At 42.7% G+C, this 23,235-nt stretch overlaps 1 protein-coding gene and 1 long non-coding RNA gene across 2 annotated transcripts in view; one reads left to right on the top strand and one right to left on the bottom strand.

Annotated features, from left to right (window-relative positions):
• The window catches only part of ANTXR1 (ANTXR cell adhesion molecule 1), a 252,763-nt gene that overhangs the window by 5,012 nt on the left and 224,516 nt on the right, over positions 1–23,235 (bottom strand). The gene's annotated exons all lie outside the window — the stretch shown is intronic.
• LOC122441871 lies at positions 1,298–22,661 on the top strand. Its single transcript, XR_006269470.1, has 3 exons — positions 1,298–1,494; positions 5,044–5,158; positions 22,257–22,661. It is a non-coding gene; the product is annotated as an uncharacterized LOC122441871 (long non-coding RNA).

Raw genomic sequence — 23,235 nt, 5'->3', positions numbered from 1 at the left:
TCTTTGTCACTGTAATAAAACTTCTGCCACAGAAAAGCTCTGAGTGTTCAAGCCTGGTCCCTAGTCCTGAAGCTAAATCTTCTTTGGAGATCATGAATCTGACATTGTTCACCATAAGCTATCATCTTGGGGGCTTTTAAGGGAATTAAGTTGCCAAGGGAAAGGTGCAGCATTCTCGTTCCATAACTTCTCCGAGCTGGTAAGGGACACAGACCCTAAATTGTTGAGGCCAACACTATGTCACAAAATTATTTGTTCAACTTCATTTTCCCCCCAGATTCTACCAAGGGTGCGGAAGAGTAGGGGACTGGATGCACAGGGTCAGGGCAAGTACAGAAGTCATTGAATTTAATCTCCTCAACAGCCTTGCCAGGCAGGTATTATTATCTATTGTTCTGTTTCACAGCTGAGGGAACTGAGGCTCAGGAAGGTTAAACCACAACTAGGAAGAGGTGGGTTTGCTGTTACCAGTAGATGCAGCCGCCTGCTCCAGGCCCCTGCCTCCCTTGTGCTCTGACATGGACAGTTTATCCTGCTTTTGCTTTGGCTGGGGAAGCCTTCTTCTTCCAGGTGCTATGGCACCTGCTCAGGTGCCCTTAGATTCTTAGGAAATACAACCTGGGGACCTTTTATTGCAACAAAGGCATCTACTCTGAATTCGGCCTTTTCTCCACCCTTCCCAGGGACCTGGCTGGATAATGCAGAGTAGACACCTGGAATACCTACAACTGCCTCCTCAAAGTAGCCCCCTCCCCCTGGGGCACTTCCCCTCTGCTCTTTGGAAGCAGACACCCACCAGCTCTATTCCTTAAAAAAAAATTTTTTTTAATGGGAGGATAATTACAATATTGTGGTGGTTTTTGCCGTACATCAACATGAATCAGCCATGTGTACACATGTGTCCCCCCATCCTGCACCCCTCTCCCACCTCCCTCCCCACCCCATCCCTCCAGGTTGTCCCAGAGCACTGACTTTCCGTGCCCTGCTTCATGCATTGAACTTGCACTGGTCATCTATTTAACATACAGTAATATGCATGTTTCAATGCTATCTTTTCATATCATCCCACCCTCTCCTTCTCACACAGAATCCTAAAGTCTGCTCTTTACATCTGTGTCTCTTTTACAGTCTTACATATAGGATCGTCATGTTCCCATCTTTCTAAATTCCATATAAATGCATTTATACAGTATTTGTATTTCTCTTTCTGGCTCACTTCACTCTGCATAATAGGCTCCAGTTTCATACACCTCATTAGACTTGACTCAAATGTGTTCCTTTTTATAGTTGAGTAATATTTCAATGTGTATGTGTACCACAACTTCCTTATCCAATGGACCAGTTAGACCTAATTGATAGCTACAGGACATTTCACCCAAAAACAATGGATTTCAGTTCTCTTCTTAATAGGTGTTTGGGAGCCTTCCACTCAACACTGGGCTCTGCAAGGGATGGGAGCACAGGCCCTCTCCCCCTCATGAAGTTCTCCTTCTGGTAAGTGGAGCACCCCCCTCCAATCACCTTTCCCATTCGGCCCTCCCCTGCCTGTCTGGGCAGGGTACTGGCCACCTCTGTGGGCCCTGGCCTTTTCCCAAACTTCCCATGCCCATTGGGCATCTTCTTCTCCCTACTGTGTGTCCTGGATGCTGACAGAATCCTTCCCCAGGAGGCTGAGGCGGGGTACCCCCTCTGAGGCTGTCCTTTTCTCCTTGTCCTGCTCATTTTAACCTGATTATAACCCAAGACAGGAATGACTCTGGGGCTTCCACTGAGGAGGAAGTGTGGATTTTTCCTGGCTTCCTTCTTTAGGATGGACGCCATCCTGTGCTGTCCAGCCTGGATGTGATGTGTCCTGAGAGGCCAGGGTTTCCTTTTCCAGGCCTTTCGAGGAAGAGCCTGGGAGAGTGGGGAATGAAGAGGGTGTGACTGTAGACCTTAAGGACCAATTACCCAAAGGACAAGAGGGAAATACAAATGTGTGATCTGAGACTCGGCTTAGGGAGAGTCATGGTGGGGCGCGATGCAGGTCTGTGGGAGCGGATGGGGGCGGGGCCAGAGCACCGCCTGCCTCACACATGCGCCCCTCCCCGCATCTTTCAGTCCGGAGTCAGTCCTTTGTCCTCCACGCATCTTTCCCTGAAAAGTACAAGTGCTCAGGGCTGGCGCACTGGGAAGACCCAGAGGGGTCGGATGGGGAGGGAGGCGGGAGGGGGGATCGGGATGGGGAACACATGTAAATCCATGGCTGATTCATGTCAATGTATGGCAAAAACCACTATAATATTGTAAAGTAATTAGCCTCCAACTAATAAAAATAAATGGGAAAAAAAAAAAAAAAGAAAAGTCTGGCTTCTACTCATTCCTTGCTTTCCTCCTTGAATTCTCTAGTTACCGTCTACACCACACTCTGAAGTCTGCATCCTATAATTGCTTTATTTGTAAATGCCTTCGCTTCCTGACTAGATGAGAAACTTCTGGAAGGCACTGGCCTCGTTTTGTCATCTGCTGCTCCACTGTTGGTTTAGGAGTTACAAGGCTGTATTTAGGTGCCAGCACCCCAATGAGCTTACATTTTATGAAATTAAACCAGGGCCTGACCTCATTAGGTTCTGATTGGGGTTCACCAACTGCAGAAATCGGCTACCATCTTCTCATTGCAACTCCAAGATCATGGTCGGACTTTCACGAGTTAATTTTGTGACCCAGCACTGTAAATTCCTGTTTTCTCAAGCAGCCCTCTTTTTCAGCTTTATAAACCTAAGCCTCAGTTATATAGTTTATTTATGATCCTGGATACAGCTCTTTCTTTCAAGATGTGAAAGTCCTAATTTTATTGCCATCTGTGATAAGTTCCTTTAATGGGTAACTCAGCACTGGGATTTACTGTACTACATGTTCTGTCCTATGTTCCTAGATACGTCTGACCAGACCAGGATACTAGAGAAACCCATTTCCTTTAAAGCTGAAGGAAAGTTCCCTTCCTGGGGAAGGAGATGCTGATGCCTGTGGTCGAGGCCCCACGTACCTTCAGGTCTCCTTTAGGGCTGGCTGTCCCACTATTCTCTCCCTCCCTCCAGGGATCAGTTGATGGTCAGGATGGGCAAGAGACGAGGTGAAAGAACCCAGAGTCTGTTTAATTATTTCATGTAATTGTAACTAGTACTTTTACCAGAGACAAAATTAGGAGCTCCCAGGCTTCTTCTATCAATACTTCCATTCATAACCCAGATTTGGATTCCTCAATGTCTTCAAAAGGATTTGAAAGGATCCACTGAACAAAACTCTCTCACATCTGTCAGCTAAAGATGGAGAAAAAGCAGGCAGGGGTTGGGGGTGGGCGGGGGGCGATGAGAGTGAGGAGAGGAGAGATCTTCCTGGTCAGCCCTTCTCCAGCCACCATCACAGCCTTTGGCCATAGCAGCTGAGGGCAAGGGTGGGGTGGGGTGGGGGAGAGGCAGAGAGCACCCCTTCCTACAGTCAGTAACACCCCAGGAGTGCCCTGGGTCACCTGCTGCAGGGCACAGGTACAGACCTGGCGCACTGGAGCCGAGAGCAGCTCGGCTGCTCGGAGCCAGAGGGGAGGGGGCAAGCTCACAGCCTCTGTCATGCCCTCCTGAGTGACACCCCCCTGTAAGACATGAGGTGGGGATAATACACCACCTGCCACTCGCTCTCAGGATGAGGATTAACTTAATCAGCATTGGTGATGGGCTTGGAACAGTGCCTGGCACTGTGTTTGGTAAGTGAAGTTGAGTCTAGGTGGGGAAACAGACACAGTAATGTCTATTGTGCTCAGACATGATAATGACCTTGTCTAGGGTAGACGGGCCACTTGGACGTAGTAGCAGGATTTCTGACTCCTAGTTTAGTGCCTTCTAGGAGAACTGTGGGGTAGAACCTCTACATTCCTCACCTGGCTTCTAGAATAAAACTGATACACAGGGGTGAAAAAAATGTAGCAATGGACAGGTGACCAGAGCAGCTCCCAGAGCTCGCTCATTTCCCCACCCTCTTCTATCCTCCCATTGCTGCGCCACTCCTATAACTTATTCTTACAGGACACAGTTGACTGGCAATGCTGTCACACATACTTATCGTCCCAAAAAGAAGATGCAGACACCGCATAAACAGATCCCTGGAGTCAGTTACAGTTAAGATGCAGTTAGGACTTCAGGCAGGGGTGTGGCTACAAATTAAATTCTTAAAACCTGGAGCCAGAGGAGCCAACACAAACACTGTAACTCTTAGACTATATAATTGGCCTAAAGATCAGTTTACACGACATCAGTTTTTGCTTGTGAGAGGGTAATAGAAAGGCCAGATGTTTTCAGTGTCACATATGCCAGCAAATCTGCACCAGTGTTTGGTTAAAAGGCTGCTAGGACAGTAGAAGCACTTAGTTCCTGCACTGGTCTCTGTAACCAGTTTAATTCTATGCACTATTGCTTTTGGGTGGTTTGATTCAGAGCCAATATTTGGTTTTGACCTCAGTTTACCTCACTGCTCATTTACAAAGTAAAAATGCCAATTATTTTTACATGTTAGCAATAAAATGTCCTGATTAAATTTTAAGAAGAAAATGCAACAGTATTTCCTGTAAGTGGAGGCACAGCAGGATGCTAGGTGGCATTCCCTCCGAACTGAAAAATTCTACTTTGATTTGGTTGCATTTAATGGTGTTGGGAGGATTCTTAGAAATGTCCAGGCACGTCATCCACTTTATTTATTATCAAATTCCATCAGCTAAGTATTATCATCAGTGTACAGAAAGGAAGTCGACTGAGGAGGTAGAACTATTTAAATAACGTGCTCAAGACCATACAGCTGGTAAATTGTAGGAATGGGATTAAAACCTAGCTCTGCTTGCCCTAGGCTCTCACTCACCCACCCCCTTTTACTGTATTATCCTGAATATAGAATAAAAGTGCTAATAATGCTGTTGAAGCACTTGTAGATAGTATCATATAATGTAGTACTTGGCCACAGTCCATCAGCTGTCAAGAGATTTTTCCAGAACCTAAGTCTGGTCAATTCACTTCCCAGGTCACCATCATTCAATGGCTCCCACTAATGCTGAAGCTGAAACTCCAATACTTTGGCCACGCGATGGGAAGAACTGCCTCCTTTGAAAAGACCCTGATGCTGGGAAAGATTGAAGGTGGGAGAAGAAGGGGAGGACAGAGGATGAGATGGTTGGATGGCATCACCAACTCGATGGACATGAGTTTGAGTAAACTCCGGGAGGTGGTGATGGACGGGGAGGCCTGGCATGCTGTAGTCCATGGGGTTGCAAAGATTGGACATGACTGAGTGACTGAACTGAACTGAACGGAGTGATCTTTAAAGTAAACTCCAAACACCTCCCTCCAATAGCATACACAGCCTTCTGTGATCTGGTCTTTGCTTACACCTTTCAATTAAATTCTTGCTCTTTTATTGCAGGATGTTTAGCTGAGCACATCCTAAGCTCTCCACAAATATTTATTTAATGAAGTCTGTACTCTGCCACTTGGTTTTCTTCTCAACATAAACTTTGTTCCCCAATGTGCGGGTGAATATTTTTGAGGCTCCATCTGCTTCCTCTCCTTTTGAGATCTTCACAGCAGCATGAGGTTCCAGTTTAGGCTGGCACTCAGCGGATACTGCTCACATCTCCAAGTGTCTCTGAGGTGGAGCAAGCCTTCCTAGGAAGCTCGGATTTTCCCTGCAAGTTTAGGTTCTCAGAGGACCAAAGGTCCATCATCTCACAGTTCTGTTTACATCTCCTCAGTCATCCTGTGATGGTTTCCTTTGACCATAGGAGTGGTAAGAATTCTATGTATTCCCTTTGATTTCCACACTTGAAATGTTGACATGTTACTTTTAAACATACCTTTTTAGGTTACTTTTTATTGATTTATCAAGGGAAGTTGGTCTTCAGTAAAACTTTCTATCTAAAGTGGAGGGGACACACTCTGAAATGGTCATGGCATAGGCAGGATGAAAGATCTTATTGACCAGGTTCTGGCTTCTTCCCAGCTTTGAACTGCAGACAGATGGTCCAGGAAGAACAGGCAGGAAGCTGGGGGTGTGGGACTGTGGTCTGTCTGTCCTGCGGGTCTGGCCTGGGAGGCAGAGCTCTACCCCCAGTTCTGCCTCTAGCATGTGAAACCTTGAGGCCCTTTCTTTCTTGGGTCTCAGCCTCATCATCTCTGGAACAAAACTGTTGTGCTTGCTAGATGATGTCCACAGACCCTTCAGCTCTAATGTTTTAAAATTCTATCAAAATTCAAACTGCCTTGGAACTCTTTAACTTGGATACTTTAATCCGAAGTCTTTGGGAGCACCCAGTTTGCACATTTTTTTATAGACTATTTCGTTTGGCTAACTCTTTGTGTTGCATATTTTCCATTTGGTCATCAGGTTTATAGAACATTAATAGACTGAAAATTCAGAATTGGATTCTCTATGCTCTGCTCTTTTTTGTTACCATGGTAAGGAGTCAAGCTTGCCTGCGGGTTCTGAATTTGGGTTTGCGGGAGATGTGTGAGAAGAGCTGAGGTCTGATTGTGTGCAGAAGACTTGCCAGTGGTGAGCTCATGGGTTCTGAGTGCTGTAAAACATCTGTTTGGGTATCAGGCACCCTCAGTGGAGAGGGAGCTGGCCTTCAGAGATGGTTAAAAATACGCCATGGCTTCCACTGATTAAACCAAATAGTTTCCTACGAACAGAGGTCACTTAAGGAAATTGGATTTCACAGGAAGAATATGAAAATAATCAGACGGAAAATGGAGAACACGTCTGCCAAGTTTCATCTGACAAATACCTTTACTCTCTGGTTTAGTTCCTCCATTGATTGTCCTGTTTGGGGGTATTTCTCAAGTTACAAATGGATCAGGTTTCCAAAGTTTGTTTTATGTCAGTTGTTTAGAATTAGGAGCATAGTTCCTAACTTACATCATTCTTGTAAATGGGGGTTGGTTCTCAGGCTAGACCACAAAAAGCTCACTGGCGTGTTGAAGCAACTGATGTAATTCTGCTGAAGTAGATGCTCTGGTGATAAATGAGACACATGAACAATGAACGCATGGAGGATTGGATTTGAAGACTGCATCATGCCTTTTCTTCTGCCTGAATCTCTTCATTTGTTAAGTCATTTGTGCATTTCTTTCCCACAAATGGTTTTTGAGTGCTAACCGTGTCCTGAATACCTTATAAGGTGCTGCAGACAGTTCTGAGCAACCAAACACAGTCCTGGCCCTCAAGAAGAATATAGCCCAGAAGTAGAGGTGGGCAACAATCAAACAATCCCACAAATAAATGGATCTCAGCACCCATGGGCTTCCCTTGTGGCTTAGATGGTAAAGAATCTGCCTGCAATGTGCGAGACCCGAGTTTGATCCCTGGGTTGGGAATATCCCCGGGAGGAGGGCATGGCAAGCCACTCCAGTATTCTTGCCTGGAGAATCCCCATGGGCAGAGGAGCCTGGTGGGCTACAGTCCAACTATAGTTGGACATGACTGAGTGATTAAGCGCACACACAGAACACAATATTTGTGTTCTGTGGCCCTGTCCTTGGTCATAGTTGACTGGACAGGGGAGTGGACACCTAATTTGAGGTAGACAGATCAGATTTCTCTTCTGGGAGTTTGGAATTATGACTAAATTTGCAGGCAGTCATTCAGTTAGGGTTGATCTCAGTTAGGAAATATAAGTGGAAACTGGGAGATGGCCATCTACTGCCACAGTCAGGGAGAAGCAGAGTTCTGATTCTCTTACAAATGATGAATACTTTATTTATTTTATTTTTGGCTGCATTAGGTCTTAGCGGCAGTACACGGGATCTTCGTTACCGCAGGCAACGAAGGATCTTCTGTTGTGATGTGTGGATTCTCCAGTTGAGGCAGGTGGGCTCAGTAGCCCCGTGGCACATGGGATCTTAGTTTCTCAGTCAGAGATTAAACCCACGTCCCCTGCGTTGCAAGGCAGATTCTTAACCACTGGACCACTAAAGAAGTCCCTGATTCTCTCTCTTAAAGATCTCTCCTATCCATCCATTCATTCCTCCATGCTCTCGCTGTTGGCTTCTCTGCTATAAATTGAGCCACTCAGTGAACCTGTCTTCCTGCTTTCTGCCTTTCTCTTTTCCAGTGACATTTTGGTTTCCATGTAAAATTTATATGTAGTGGCCAGGAGGAGAAGAGGGCAACAGAGGATGAGATGGTTGGATGGCATCACTGACTCAATGGACATGAGCTTGAGCAAGCTCTGGGCATGGTGAAGGACAGGGATGCCGGGTGGGCTGCAGTCCACTGGGTCACAAAGAGTCAGATATGACTTAGTGACTGAACAACAAATGCACATAGATATACACATGTATGCACAAACATGGATGCATAGAACTATATATAACATGTATGTGGGCTTCCCTAGTGGCTCAGGGGTAAAGAATTCGCCTGCAATGCAGGAGATACAGGAGATACAGGTTCAATCCCTGGGTTGGGAAGATTCCTTGGAGGAGGAAATGGCAACCCACTTCAGTATTCTTGCATGGAAAATCCCACGGACAGAGGAGCCTGGCAGGCTACAGTCCATGGGATCACAAAGAGTTGGATACAACTGAGCGACTGAGCATGCATGCAATAAGATATATGTATGCCTGTATATGGGCTTCCCTGGTGGTTCAGACGGTAAAGAATCTGCCTGCATGTGGGAGACCTGTGTTCAATCCCTGGGTTGGGAAGATCCCCTGGAGAAAGGCATGGCAACCCACTTCAGTATTCTTGCCTGGAGAATCCCCATGGACAGAGAAGCCTGTCGGGCTACAGTCCATGGGGTTTCAAAGGGTTGGACACAACTGAGTGACTAAGCACAGCACATGCCTGTATATATAAACATTCATATATTTCTATCTGTAAATATAAATATATATATAATCATATACACATTACATAGACACACAGTCAAGGTTGTCTTCCTGCTTAAATTCTTCAGTGTCTCCCCACCTTCTACAGGAAAATATCCAAGTTCCTCAGCACGAATTGGTCCTGCTCCCTTGGTATTTCTTTCTGCCAATTTCATGTGCTTTTCTTTTTTTGAGCTTTGGTCCATCACTGGAAATGAAGATACCACACTCTGGCTTTTCATTTAACAGCATCCATTTATAGGCCCAAGTTGAGGACAGGGACAAAGTTGCAGAGACACCTGTCTTGCCTTCTTCCTCTTCCCCAAAGTCAGAGCCGAGGGTGAAGAGAAGGTGTGTTGTGAGTGGTGATGCCAGAATTCTTTTCTGCTCCCTTTTCTCCACTGCATCCTTACCCTGTCTATAAATCTCATATAATAGCCTGCCTTTTATGTGCTGTTCGTGGAAAAGGATCCAAGGTCAATTCCTTTAGTTATTTGATGCATTTTGCTGACACACATACTGGCCTGCTCTCCATAATAACTTCTTTGGATGCCAAAACTGAGGGTAAGATGAAAGCATGAAGGAAATATTTGGTAACAAGAGCAAACTAGAAAAATGAAAGGGTAGAAATATATAAAAATGGCACATCTCTAGTGGGACACGTGTAAACACGGGGTTTGTTAAGAACGACGACTGAGATAAGACATTTAAGAGCAAAATTCCCCCTTTTTTTCTGATTACCAAGTTCTACAATTTATTTGTGGACAGTTTGGAAAATGTACAAAGGAAGGAGGGAAAAGAGGAGGGAAGAAATTTCAATGATCACAGTCAGAGTTGTGCTCATTCTTTCAGATCACACACATACATACACACACAGAGAGTAGGCACATGTTTACAAAAAATGGTATCATCATCTATCAAAGTTTTTTAAATAAAATGCCATTTTCAATGGTTGCATAATCTGTCACATGGAAATACCAAATGCAATTATTAAATTCTTTATTGGGCATTATGAGTCTATTTAATTTCTAACTATCCTTATATTTCTAAAATAAACTTCTGAAAATTGTTAATTTTTGATTTGGGATTTTTGTACCAATTTTCACATGTGAGATTGGCCACTTTTGTTCTTTTTATCATCAAGGTAATAATTTTCACTAAAGGAATTGGGAAGATTTTCATCTTTTTTGTATGTTCTATATTTGCGAAATAGCCTAAGAATTATTAGTTCACTAAAGAATGGGAAAATTCTCTCGATCTTTCTGGACATGTTATTTTTCTTAAGTGCAGCTTTTTGATGGTTTTAAAAGTTTTTGCCACAGATATTGACCTATTCCGGTTTTATAGTTTTTCTTGAGTCTATTTCTATAATTCATCTTTTCTTAGAAAATCATTCCTTTTATCAAGATTTTTTAATCCATTGCATAGATCTATGCTTTGTACATGGGAAATTCTTACAATTAAGCAAATCTCTTTCTTTGTGATAATACCCCTTTTTTTATTATCCATATTATACATATTTATATATCCTGACTTTTCTGAATTTCAAAGATTTGTCAATGATACTAGTATTTGCAAAGAAAAATTTTTAAGACTTCTCAGTTCTACTCATTTTGCTTGGTTTTCATTAATTTGTTCTTAGACTCACAGATTCCTTGTTACTGTTTTTTGTAGATTTGTTTGATATTTTCTAATTTTTAACTGAATGCTTAGCTCATTATTTTCATTTTTTCTAACAATGAAAAAAATTAAGGCTATGATTTTTTCCAATTCCCATAGGTTTTTATTGTGGTGTTCTACTTGTCATTATTTTCTAGAATCCCAGTAATTGTCATTTTCATTTCCCCTTAGACTCAACAGTAATTTATGAGAGTGTTTTAAAACTTCTAAGGGCTTTAAAAAAAGAGTTAAATTCTTATTCCTAACTTCCAGGCATGGTTTGTTTATTTGTATTTTTGGTGGTGACATGGTGGGAAAAACGTGGCCTGTAAAATTATATTTTTTCTCCTCTTCCCAGTTTTCTTTGTTGCCTAAGTCATAGTAATTTTTCACAAATTTAAAAAATACTGTGAATTTTCTAGTTGATGGGTACACTGTTAAAGAAATATCCAAAAATCTATCTTTATTAGATTAAAGCCTCTCTATCTGTTGTTTATTTTTTCATCAGCTTGATCTGTTGAAGTCTAAAAGTGGTATGGGTTTATTAATTCCTCTATACTTCAATTTTAAATAATTGTATTTGCTCAAAGTTTGCTTTGCTGCTTTAGTCATTGGGCCACCCAAGAGCAGCAGGGGAGGGCCTCTCTCAGAGCAGTCTAGGCAGAGAGTTCTGTTCCAAAGAATTCTCTCTTCCTGTTTGGGTAGCTTGTCTGCAGGAATGGCTGCCATCAACTCCTTCCTTCCTCTGGGTACAGGCTTCTCCCCCTGGTGAGGAAGAGTCCATTTTTCCACTCCCTTGAATCTGGTTTGTGATAATTTATTTATTTAGAGTTATTTATTTATTTATTTTTGGTTGCGCTGGGTCTTTGTTGCTGCTCACGGGCTTTCTCTAGTTGCAGTGAGCGGAGGCTACTCTTCGTTGCCGTGTATAGTCTTCTCATTGCAGCAGGTTCACTTGTTGAAAAGCACGGGCTCTAGACGCAAGGGCTTCAGTAGTTGCTCAGTAGTTGTGGTGCATGGGCTTAGATGCTCCTTGCGGCATGTGGAATCTTCCCGGACCAGGGATCATACCTGTGTCCCCTGCATTGGCAGGCAGGTTCCTATCCACTGTATCACTAGGGAAGTCCTGTGATAGTTTTGAATAATGAAACATAATGGAGATGATGTACTGCTTTGAGACTGATATCAAGTGGCCTGGAAGTTTCTGCTTCCTATTTTTGGTGCCCTGAGACTCGGTGTAAGAGGTCCAGACTACTGTAGTGAAAGGCCACGTGGAGAGCACTGGGCACAGACAGGTGAGTGAAGAAGCCTTCCTGGACATCTAGCCCAGTCCATCCTGATGACTCTAGCTCTAGCCACCATCTGACTGCAACTTTATGAGGGATCAGACCCCAGGTGAGAATTATACAGGTGGGTCAGGTCAGCCCACAGAACTGTGAGAGAAATAGCAAGTTATTGTTTTAAACCACTATGTTTTATTTACTTATTTTATTATACAAGTTTGAGGAGGATAGCATTATAGTTCAATATCTGTGTACACTACAGAGCAATCACCACCACAGGTCTAGTTACCATCCATCACTACACAATTGACCCCCTTCACCCATTTTGTCCACCTCCACCTCTTTCCCCTTTGATAACAACTAATGTGCCCTCTGTATCTATGAGTTTGTTTTTTTTGTTGTTGTAGGTTGTTTTTTAGATTCCACATGTGAGTGATAGGCTATGGTAGCTGTCTTTGTTTGATTTATTAGCTAAGCATAATATCCTCAAAGTCCATCCATATTGTTGCAAATAACAGGATTTCATTCTTTTTATGGCTGAATAGTACTCCACTGTGTTTATGTGTATGAAAAGTAAAAATGAAAGTGTTAGCCTCTCAGCTGTGTCCTACTCTTTGCAACCCCATGGACTGTAGCACGCCAGGCTCATCTGTCCATGGAATTCTCCAGGCAGGAATACTGGAATGGGTTGCCATTCCCTTCTCCAGGGGAACTTCCCAACCCAGGGATCGAACCTGCGTCTCCTGCATTGCAGGCAGGTTCTTTACCATCTGAGTGTACCTGGGAAGCCTGTTTATATGTGTGTGTGTGTGTGTATATGTATACATACATACATATGTATACACATATGCACATATACATACATACATAGCACATTTTCTTTATCCATTCATCCACTGACAGACACTTAGGCTTTTTCCATATCTTGGCTATTGGAAAAAAATGCTTCAGTGAACACACAAGAGTCTATGTCTTTCCAAGTTAGTGTCCAGAAGTGGAATAGCTGGGTCATATGGTAATTCTGGGCTTCTCAAGTAGCACTAGTGGTAAAGAACACACCTGCCAATGTAGGAGAAATAGAGATGTGGGTTTGATCCCTGGGTTGGGAAGATCCCCTGGAAGAGGGCATGGCAACTCACTCCAGTGTTCTTGCCTGGAGAATCCCATGGACAGAGAAACCTGGCAGGCTACAGTCCATAGGGTCGCACAGGGTCGGACGCAACTGAAGTGACTTAGCACACACACAGAGAGACACACACACTATTTATTCTTAATTTTTTGGGGAATCTTACTACTGTTTTCCATAGTGGCTGCACCAATTTACATTCCCACCAGCAGTGCACAGGGTTCCCTTTTCTCCACATCCTCTCCAACATTTTTACTCCTTGTCTTTTCCATAATAACCATTCTAACAGGTGTGAGGCAGTATCTCACTGTGGTTTTGATTTGCATGTCCCTGATAACTAGTGGCATGCCTGTTGGCCATATGTGTATATTTTTTTTTTTTTTGGTAGTTAAAAAAAACCTTTTTTTAATTGGAGGATAATTGCTTTACAATGTTGCGTTGGTTTCTGCCATACAACAACGCAAATCAGTCAAAAGGATACAAATGTCCCCTCCCTCCTGAAGCTCCCTTCCACCCCCTACGTCATCCCACCCCTCTCTGTTGTCACAGAGCTCTGGGTTGAGCTCGCTTTGACATACAGCAACTTCTCACTAGCTATCTATTTTACATATGGTAAATTCTATTATGGTCAACGCTACTCTCTCAATGCGTCCCCCTCTCTCCTTCCCCTGCAGTGTCCATAAGTCTGTTCTCTATGTCTGTGTCTCTATTCTTCCCCTGCAAATAGGTTCATCAGTACCATTTTTCTAGATTCCATAGGTTCATCAGTACCATTTTTCTAGATTCCATGTGCGCTAAGTTGCTTCAGTCATGTCTGACCGATGTGATCCTATGGACTGTAGCCTGCCAGGCTCCTCTGTCCATGGAATTCTCCAGGCAAGAAGGGGAGGGAGATGGGAGAGAGGTTCAAAGGGAGGGGGATATATGTATATCTATGGCTGATTCATGTTGAGGTTTGACAGAAAACAACAAAATGCTATAAAGCAATTATCCTTCAATTAAAAAATAAACTAAAAAAAAAAAAAAAAAGAATACTGGAATGGGTTGCCATGCCCTCCTCCAGGGGATCTTCCTGACTCAGGGATCAAACCCATGTCTCAATACATCCTGCACTGGCAGGAGGGTTCTTTACCATCAGTGCCAAGTACATGATATTTATTTTTCTCTTTCTGACTTACTTCAGTCTGTTCACCCACCTCACTAGAAGTGACTCAAATCTGCTCCTTTGTATGGGCTGAGTAATATTTCATTGTATATATGTGCCACAACTTCTTTATCCAGTCATCTGTTGATGGGCACCTAGGTTGCTTCCATGTCCTAGCTATTGTAAATTGTGCTGCAATAAATATTGGGGGTACATGTGTCTTTTTGAATTATGGTTTTCTCAGGGGACATGCCCAGTAGTGGGATTGCTGGGTCATATGGCACTTTATCCTTAGTTCTTAAAGAAGTCTCCATTCTGCTCTCCATAGTGGCTGTATCAATTTACATTCCCACCAACTGTGCAAGTTCCCTTTTCTCCACATCCTCTCCAGCATTTATTGTTTGTAGATTTTTTGATGATGGCCATTCTAACTGGTGTGAAGTGATACCTCATTGTAGTTTTGATTTGCATTTCTCTAGTAATGAGTGATGTTGAGCATTTTTTTCCATGTGTTTATTGGCCATCTGTATGTCTTCTTTGGAGAAATGTCTGTTTAGGTATTCTGCCCGTTTTTTGATTGGGTTGTTTGTTTTTCTGATATTGAGCTGCATGAGCTGCTAGTATATTTTGGAGAGTAATCCCTTATCAGTTGCTTCATTTACAGTTATGTTCTTCCATTTGGAGCTGTAGGAATTAACTTTCCTGTATGTCTTCTTTAAACTCAGAGGCTGTGATACCTTCAGCTTTGTTTTTCTTTTTCAAGGTTATTTTGACTATTTGGGATCTTTTGTGATGCCATGCAAGTTTTAGAACTATTTGTTTTAGTTCTGTGAAATATGCCGTCATGCAAGCATGCACGCTAAGTCACTTCAGTCGTGTCTGACTCTTTGTGACCCCATGGATTATAGCCCATCAGCTTCCTCTGTCCATGGGATTCTCCAGGCAAGAATACTGGAGTGGTTTGCCATGTCCTCCTCCAGGGGATCTTCCCAACCCAGGGATCGAATCCATGTCTCCTGCATTGCAGGCAGATTCTTTACTGCTGAGACATGGGGGAAGCTTTTGTAGCCATTATATTTTATTTATTTATTTATTTTCATTTATTTTTATTAGTTGGAGGCTAATTACTTTACAATATTGTAGTGGTTTTTGCCATACATTGACATAAATCAGCCATGGGTTTACATGTGTTCCCCATCCTGATCCCCCCTTCTGCCTCCCTCCCCATCCCACCCCTCTAGGTCTTCCCAGTGCACCAGCCCTGAGCACTTGTCTCATGCATCCAACCTGGGCTGGTGATGTGTTTCACCCTTGACAGTATACTTGTTTCAATGCTATTCTCTCAGAACATCCCACCCTCGCATTCTCCCACAGAGTCCAAAAATCTGTTCTGTACATCTGTGTCTCTTTTTCTGTTTTGCATATAGGGTTACAATCTTTTAAAATTCCATATATATGTGTTAGTATACTGTATTGGTCTTTATCTTTCCGGCTTACTTCACTCTGTATAATGGGCTCCAGTTTCATCCATCTCATTAGAACTGATTCAAATGAATTCTTTTTAATGGCTGAGTAATATTCCATTGTGTATATGTACCATAGTAACCACTATATTTTAGAGTGACTTGTCACAGAATGGTACTGAAACAAGTGGTAACTCATGTCTTTGCCTAGTATTGGAGCTGAGTAAAGAAATGTTGTGGGTTTCTCATTTTTTGTGGACTCAACTTGGTATCCTTCAAAGGTGTTGGTAAGGACCATGATCTTTGCTCTACTCGTTGACTGATAGGCTAGGACTTCAGATGGCTAGAATCCATGGGCCCTCAGGAGAAAGATAAGCCCACTGAATGAGAAAAAGATATAACCCCAAAGGAAACCATCACAATTTTCCCTTTTTGTTCTCTTGATATTACCCTACATTATTCATTATGAAATGTAGGCTGTTATGGTGATGAGAAAAGGCTGAACTGGAAAGAAATAGGCAAGATGTTGCAATATTGAAAGGCTTTTCCTTGTTTATATACTTGTGCAAGCTTACTTATGTGAGCTGGGCCTGAGATATCCCATCACTTACTCCTATGCTGCCAGTGGGTAGCTCAAAGTTGAAAGGTCTTCCCTGCTTCTGCAGTCAAGTGAAGTACCTATGCTCCAATTGCATTCCAGCATGGAAAGTCTTTAAGCATATTTTTATAAGTACCCAGACAGAGGAAATACAGTAAGATACAGTAATCCTGCCACTCAAATGTGGATGAATAAATTCTGTCCTAAGGTTACATGAAAGTCTGCTAAGTGCACATGTCTAAACTATGCCTAAAGTTGCAATGAATTACTTGTCATGCAAATAAATATATTAATAAGTCCACGTAGAGAAGGATTCACTCTTATGGCCTCTGAGGAAGACCAATATGCCATTGCAGTCAACAAAGACAAAAACATACACAGTGACATAAGGAACTGCTTTACAAATGAAGTTTCCCATTTGATGCTTAAATCCCCTACTTATGTCTCATCGTTATATAAAACCTTGATGTATTATGTCTGCACCTGTCTAGTTCTGACACATCTTAAAAACAACAGCAACAAAAAAAGGAATAGGACCAGAGAAAGGAGACCCAGGAAAAGTGATCAGTGGCCAAAAGGACTCTAAAAATTCAGAGTATTCAGGGTAGCAAGACAAAGATGCATGCAGAGATTCCAAGGGTCATGCACTTTAGAGGTGGAATTAATTGAAAACATTTGCTGATTCAAGAGGAAGCAAATGGTGCTGAGTGGCCGGACCTGATGTAGCATGCCCTAAATATTGTTTCTAAGTTTTGCTTTTCTAAAAACCAGCCCTTGGTATTGACCATTTTCTCTTCGTTGGTGGTATCAAGTTCAATGTTGGGTCCGGCTAAGCAGTGCAGCAATTATTTTTCCAAAAAGCCTGGTTTTAATTGACATTTTGGATGGGTCTCAGTAATAATGTTGCTTTCAAGCACTTTTCAAAAATTTAAGAAAACACTGTGGCATGGTCATGCTGAGTGAGTGAAAGTCTGACCCAAGATGAACTAATTTTGTTCAGAGCCTTCCTTCTCTCCCTTTCTGTCTCTTCCAGTTAACAACCTTGAGGATATTTTCCCTGTCCTTGTCCCTAATCCCAGTTAAATGACTCTGACTACTTAGAACTATCGTTAATATAGTCTATTTATTATTTTATTTATGTTGAGATATTTGCCTTAAAAAATAGGGGCCAGAAGATAAACTGAGATTGCCTGGCCAAAAGCATTATTTAGCTTGGATGTGAAATGTAAAATTACGAAATTACTTATTCATCTGGGGCATAGCTCCAGCCTCATCCTGCTCCACACATACAAGCTCCTGGATGAAGGTCTGTTTTCTTTTTTCTTCTTTTGTACAATGTGAGGAATTCCATCTTTAGGGTGAGTTCTTTTCCAATGCCTGTAGTTATCAAAGTGCTTTTCCCAAGTGGAGAGAATATTAATTAAAATATAAAGAACATTTTGCTTTTGTGGCTACTATACTCTTGCCAATGAATGGCTGGCACCCTAAATGGGTATGTGTCCTTTAGATTCACAGCATCTCACCATGTACTGTTTTTCTATCCTGTGACCTGTCATAATGTCTAAGCTCCATATTTGAGGGACCAGTTGCTTATCATGAGATGAAAGGTTTCATACTAATTGCATCCACCATTCACTGAGCCAGCCTTAGTTGTTTTATATACATCATCTCATTTTGTGCTCTTAATAGTACTGTGTGTGTTAGTTGCTCAGTTGTATCCGACTCTTTGAGATCCCATGGACTGTAGCCCACCAAGTTCCTTTGTCCATGGAATTCTCCAGGCAAAAATACTAGAGTGGGTTGCCATTTCCTTCTCCAGGGGATGTTCCTGACCCAGGGATAGAATGCGGGTCTCCTGCATTGCAGGTAGATTCTTTACCATCTGAGCCAACAGGGAAGCCCTAATAGTACTATTAGTTAATATTAACACTGTGATTTCAAAATGTAGAAAAGGGCTCAGAAAGGCTAAGTAATTTGTCCAGGGCCTTTCTGCAAGTAAATGATGGAGCAGAGATATAACTCCAGCTCTGCTGAATGCTAAACTCTTTCTTTTGAGCAACATGTGCTTTTTAGATTGGAATGAATATAGAGCAGAAGGAATCAAGAAGCATGTCTACTTAAAGAGCTGGCCACCAGTAATATCATATATTTGAGAATTGGCTTTGGGTCCTGATATGTCCCTGTTCCCACCATTCCCTTTGAGCTTTCCACATCTCTATTTTTAACTTCCTCAGAATTTTAGTGCCCTCCAGCTGCCCTTCCTAGGGAAGGGTTCCATATATCCCCACTTTCTTCTAATCAAAACTTGCTTACCCTTTCAGTTCTCTGTGCTTTCTATGTGAAAATCTCTAATATGATCCATGAGCTGGGACCACTATGAAGGTTTATTCCTTATTAGGCACCTTCTTTTCATGTCTGCAAACATATACTATAAAAAGCAATGGTTAACTGTCTCCCACATCCATTTTCACTTTCTTCCTTCAGGGGTAGAACCTAGGAGTTTCACTGGGCACAGGACCACACAGTAATGATTACACTTCCCAGCCTTGCTTGCATAAATTGGTTCAGGAGGTGGGGTAAGTGATGCTGAAAGCTGACCTAGTGTGATGCAGGAATTCACAGGCAGGTGTGGCTTCCTTTGTGTCGAGGTGTGGCCACATGACCTAAACTCTGACCAGTTGGCTGTGAGCAGAAATGGTGTGTACAAATTCTAGGAAGTGCCTTAAAAGGAAGGGACATACCCTCCCCTGTTCCTTTCTTGGACTATGCAGATGAAAGCCACTACACTTGGGTTAGTGGAGACACAGACAGAAGGAACCTAGACCCCTGACAGCATAGAGCCACCATACTGGAGCCACCATATTGAAGCCGCCATATTGACTTTGGATGGCTTATCCCCAGAAGGTTACATGTGAGAAAAAAAAGTTCTATCTTCTTTGCTGTTTGTTTAGTTGCTAAGTCATGACTGACTCTTTTGTGACCCCATGGACTGTAGCCTGCTAGGCTCCTCTGTCTGTGAGGTTTCCCAGGCAAAAATACTAGAGTGGGTTGTAATTTCCTTCTCTAGGGGAACTTCCTGGCCCAAGGATTGAACCTGTGTCTCCTGCCTTGGCAGGCAGATTCTTTACCATTGAACCACCTGGGAAGCCCCTATCTTGTTGCCCCTAGCTTATATTGTTTTGGGATTTGCTAGATCAGCTGAACCGCTAACCTTAATATTGTAACTCCTAAAGGGAAAGTCCTGAGATAGTGTTTAACTTTAAAGGGGTGGCACCAATAATGGGCATTTGGGGGGCTAAGGTAAGCCACTGTGGTGACGTGCTGGAGCAGGTAGGCTTTGGGATGCCTCTTAAATGTTGACCATGCAGTTGGCTGCCCACTTCAAATTTACACAGGCTGATCCTTGCCCAGCTGGCTCCAAGCTGCCACTGACATTTTCCTGGACTCATCTGCTTTTCAGGTAAGGGCTACTGTGATCCTGCCAGAGTGCTTCTTAAACTGAAACCAAAGGAAGACAGTAGTCAAGGCCCTGAAAGGTCATGGTTGATGTTTGCCATTGCCAGCCGAAGAAATGGAAAATTTATAGCATTCAAAATCTGGGATTCATTTAGGAGTAAAAAACATTAAGTTATTCAGCCTCAAAATTAGTTTCAGGCCTCCACTGGGCCCCCATATTCTTCCTACCTATGACACAATGTAGAGTTGGATCTGAAAGGGGACCCAGTATTGAAATGCCTCATCACTGTGGTACAGGAAAAACCTCACTAATTCAGGCTCATTAATTAAATATTTGTGATGTTTAATTCTTCCCAGGCTGGTCTGAGCTTACATTCTGTCAGATCTGGGAAGAAATGGTATGTTAGACTGATATTTAGTGAGAGTAGAGCACAAATCATTAAGAGGAAAAAAATTATACCTTAAATCCCTTGGAAAGAAGCAGGATATAAAATATAGGAAAGCTTCTGTGGATTTCAGCACCTTAATTGCAAATAAAGGATGTTGCCAATGACCAGTGCATTTTATTTGTTCAGTGGAAGTGGACTCAGTAGAGAGTTCACTCTCAGTAGAGGGTCCACTCTTCACTTGGAGAGACTTTGGTGGCGCTGCCTGCTTCATTTCTATCTATTTAAATGGTCCCTCCCAGTTGTACAAGCCCCTCCCATGGCAGCAAAATGTCACCCAGATGCCTGCATGGATCTCTGATTCTGGAATTCTTCTTGGCCTCCACCCAGGTTACATTGATGCAACTGGTTTTCTGCATTTCTTCCTTCTTGAACACTCTTCTGGCCCCAGGCTCTCTCATTCCTATGGGTTGATGAGACCTTTGAAACTAGCTTGACCTTTATTTCCCTTGGCTGCATGATCTGCTCCAGGTCCTGCCTAAGTGACCAGGCTTTCAGCAGGCCTCACTCAACAGGGGGCAGAGAATGATCTGGAGCAGATGATTACATTTATGGATAGGAATGCGGCTGCCCTGAGAAATTTACAAGTCAGGCTTTTGTTAATTTGCTTTGTGTTCCCTCTTCCCCTGTGTGCATGCATGCTAAGTTGCTTCAGTTGTGTCCGACTCTGTGTGACCCCAAGACTCTCAAGAGTCTTCTCAGCACCACAGTTCTACAATCCCACTCCTGGACATGTATCTGAAGAAAACTCTAATTCAATACACACACCCCAATGTTCATAGCAGTACTATTACAATAGTCAAGCCATGGAAGCAACCTAAATGTCCATTGACAGATGAAAGAATAAAGAAGATGTGGCATGTATATATACCTAAATCTAATACTACTCAGCCATAAAAAGAAGGAAATAATGCCATTTGTTGTAACATGGATGGACCTAGAGATTATCATATTAGGTGAAGTAAGCCAGACAAAGAGAAATATGTAATATCGCTTATATGTGGAATCTAAATAAAGAGAGATACAAGTGAACTTATTTACAAAACAGAAATAGACCTATAGACATAGAGAACAAATTTATGGTTACCAAAGGGAAAAGGGAGAGGAGAGATAAATTAGGAGTCTGGGATTAACATACGTGTGTATGCTAAGTCGCTTTGGTCATGTCTGGCTCTTTGCAACTCTATGGACCACAGCCCGCCAGGCTCCTCTGTCCATGGGATTCTCCAGGCAAGAAAACTGGAGTGGTTTGCCATGCCCTTCTCCAGGGCATCTTCCTGACCCAGGGATCAAACCCCGGTTGCCCCCATTGCAGGCAGATTCTTGATCTCCCAGTTTGAATCAGCCTTACTGGGGCTGAAGGAGAAAGTCCTGAGTTACTCTGTTCATGTAGAGGGCTATCCTTCCAGTGAGAGCACTTCTTCATAGTTCCATTTTAAGGATGAACTGAGAAGGAAGTCAGAAAATTCAGAACCCTCATCTCTCCAGGTTGGTAAATTAGTAGAAGGGGAAACCTACCAAATCAAAATGAGAAACCAGTTAAGAAGGGAAGGGAGACTATAGAGGATTTAGAAAGGGAGATGTCAGCTGAAGAGTGACAGCATTTGAGTGAGATTGACAGAAGAGGTTGCTTGCGATGTTATCTACAAAGAGGAGTTGGCTGAGTAAGGCATGGCCTTCCCTCTGGGTCTGTCAATGTCCAAGCTGTTGGTTACTCAATCACCCTTGTCTGTACTATTTTATTCCCTATCCATGTATTCCTGAAGTGATCTCAAGCTGTGGTTCACTGTCCCACCAGGGCCTTCTGAGTAAAGGTGACCTGATGCCATCTCAGAACTGTTCTGGACTTGAAGAGAGCCATTTCCTTGTTTCTCTTGGAACCACAGGGACCCCCAAAGTGTGGAACATGGTTAGTGAAGGGGCTTTTTCTGAATGCAAATCACAAATGTATGCATTCTTTATATAAATGAAAAGATGCCACTTCTCCTTATACCTGAAGGAACATTAAAGAGTACAAAAAGGAGCAGTTCTAGAAAGTGATTATGAAACTGTAATTTATGCAAAATAAAACCTTAGAGAAGGTTCTAGGCCATGCAAAAGGGGTTTATTGACCACAAATGTCAGAGTACTATCACTTCACATCCCTTTTTATGAATGAGAAGAACCTTTACAAAGTTTATCTTCTTGATATGCCAGGGCTGGGACAACGGTGCTGCTCTGCTCCAGTCTAAGGAAACCTATGCAAGGATGCCTCCTCCCACCTCCGCTACCTTGGAAACCAGACAAGGTGCCTCCAACACCATTTCACTCCTCACCCCTTTCCTCAGCATCCAGTGATTTTGGGGTCATTCCTTATCCACTTTCTGGCCTGCTGTTGTTCAGACCAATACAGAAAGCCTACTAAATAGTCTCTGGGGGAAAAGACAGTTTTCTTGGGTCATTTTAAAAAGTTTCTACAGTTTATTACTATTGTTATAGAGAATAACTAATATGTTTATAATTTTGCAATGGGCACATGTGGGGACAATGACAGTTCTGACACTCTGTTATTAACACTAGGAAAACATCACTGTCTACTCAAGAATATTGAATAAATATTGTACACTGTCGTTTTCAGCTCTCAGTGTGTTTCACTTTTAAAGGTTCAAATCTTGGGTCAGCCTGCCAGAAAACATTACCTCATCATACTCTGTCACTGAGAAAAGAAAAAAAATTCTGAACTAAATGAAGATTGAATTTCATACCAAAGTGCTGAGTCCAAAGACCTTGGGGGATCACTAGACAAAAAAAAGACAAGAAGACCCGAAAATGATTTTGAATGATGTGACCTTGCGAATGAGTGTCTTGGGAGACTTGGGCCACAGATGTGAAGATGGTGCTGGATGCAGCGTAAGCAGAAGTGGTCAAGGCAAAGAACCATCATGCTCTCGTGTGACCAACCACTCATGCCTCCTTGCTTTGATGCAATGAACTGGAGCATGTTTTACCCTTTACCCAGAAAGTCTAGCTCAGATATCACAGACCCAGTTCTACAATCATCCCTTCAAGCATGCATTTGCAGCTTTCTCTCTCTTCTTAAATTCCCACTTCTTTCATTAAATAAAATCCACTGAGGACATTAAAAACTTTACAGAACTAAGATAAAAGAAAACCTCAGGCCCATGATCCCAGCTTG

This window comes from Cervus canadensis, chromosome 5, assembly GCF_019320065.1.
Source record: "Cervus canadensis isolate Bull #8, Minnesota chromosome 5, ASM1932006v1, whole genome shotgun sequence".
NCBI classification, from domain to species: domain Eukaryota; kingdom Metazoa; phylum Chordata; class Mammalia; order Artiodactyla; family Cervidae; genus Cervus; species Cervus canadensis.
Note: the sequence above shows the minus strand (reverse complement) of the source record. Positions and strands in the feature narration are given on the sequence as shown.